Below are 1687 nucleotides of genomic sequence, written 5' to 3'. Positions count from 1 at the left end.
GGTACAGGTTTGACAATTTCTCATGTTGGCTCCACAAAACTCCCTACTTCTACTGCCACCTTTTCTCTTAATAATATCTTATGTGTTCCTGATGCCCGTCATAATTTGATTTCAGTCTCCAAATTTTGCAAAACCAATAATGTCTATTTTGAGTTTCATCCATTCTTTTTCTATGTGAAGGATCGAGCAACCGGGGCGACCTTGATGCACGGACTAAGTAGCGGTGACCTCTACTCTCTTCGACCTCGTGCTATCCATTCTCCGACTAGCTATTCCGCCATTCATCTCTCTCCACTAGTCTGGCATGCCTGCCTTGGACATCCATCCTTCAAAGTTCTTCATCAAGTCCTGCAACAAACTGGCATCTCTACCACTTCCATAAGATCTTCTCATTGTACCTCTTGTAGGCTTAATAAAAGTCATAAGCTCCCGTTCCTTGCTTCCTCCATCACCACCACTTCTCCTTTGGAGCTCATTTTTTCTGATGTATGGGGTCCCTCCCCAATTACTTCCATCAACGATTATCGTTATTATGTCATTTTTGTTGACCATTTCATTCGTTATGTTTGGCTTTATCTGCTGAAAAATAAAAGTGAAGTTACCTTAATATTTCCACAATTTCTTGCTAAACTTGAACAAATGTTTTCTCACAAAATCAAATCCATCTACACAGATGATGGCACTGAGTACATGAAACTCAAACCACTTTTCAATAGTCACGAGATTTCTCACTATATCAGTCCTCCCTACACTTCGGAGCACATCGGTCTTGCCGAACGCAGACATCATCATATCGTCAAAACAGCTCTTACCCTTCTAAGTCACTCTTCTGTACCATCCCGTTTTTTGTGTTTTGCCTTCCAAACCGCTGTGTTCTTAATCAATCGGATGCCTACTGCCACTCTTCATTGCCAGTCACCATTTGAACTTCTCTTTCGCCGTTCTCCTAACTACTCTTCTCTTAAAGTATTCGGCTGCTTATGCTATCCATGGCTACGACCCTATGCTCCCCACAAGTTATCCCCTCGTAGTGCATCATGTGTTTTTCTAGGCTACTCTACTCAACACCATGCCTATCAGTGTTTCCATTCCGCCACCAACAAAATCTATCTTTCTCGCCATGTCATTTTCCATGAGTCACTCTTCCCCTTCAATTCAACATTCAACTCTAATCTAGACCCCTCTCCATCTATCTCAGCCCCACCACTTCCATCATCACCAAGTTCAAATTCTGGACATTTCCCTTTATCTTCCTTTAGTCTTTCTCATCACCCACTAATCCAACGTTACACCACCAACAACCCACAACCTCACAGTGTGTCAGCTCCCACATTAACCAGTCCATCAACTCATCCAACTGCCCCTACGCCCACCCCGAGGTCACCGATACTTGGGCCGAACGCCACTATAGCGTCAGGGCATCTCTCGTCTCATCCTTCCAGACCGATCACCAGATCCATGCACAACATTCGCAAGCCTAATAAAATGTTCTTGCTGACCATCAAACATCCTCTCCCCTCTCCTGTAGAACCAACATGTGTTACTCAAGCCTTGAAGTCCCCTACTTGGCGGGCTGCAATGAGCCAGGAATTTACTGCACTAATACAGCAAGGCACCTGGGAACTGGTACCCAAACAAGCTGCCCAAAATTTAGTTGGCTGCAAATGGGTATTTCGTGTTAAGAGGA

The sequence above is a fragment of the Diospyros lotus genome, chromosome 15, assembly GCF_014633365.1.
Source record: "Diospyros lotus cultivar Yz01 chromosome 15, ASM1463336v1, whole genome shotgun sequence".
Classification (NCBI taxonomy): Eukaryota; Viridiplantae; Streptophyta; class Magnoliopsida; order Ericales; family Ebenaceae; genus Diospyros; species Diospyros lotus.
Note: the sequence above shows the minus strand (reverse complement) of the source record.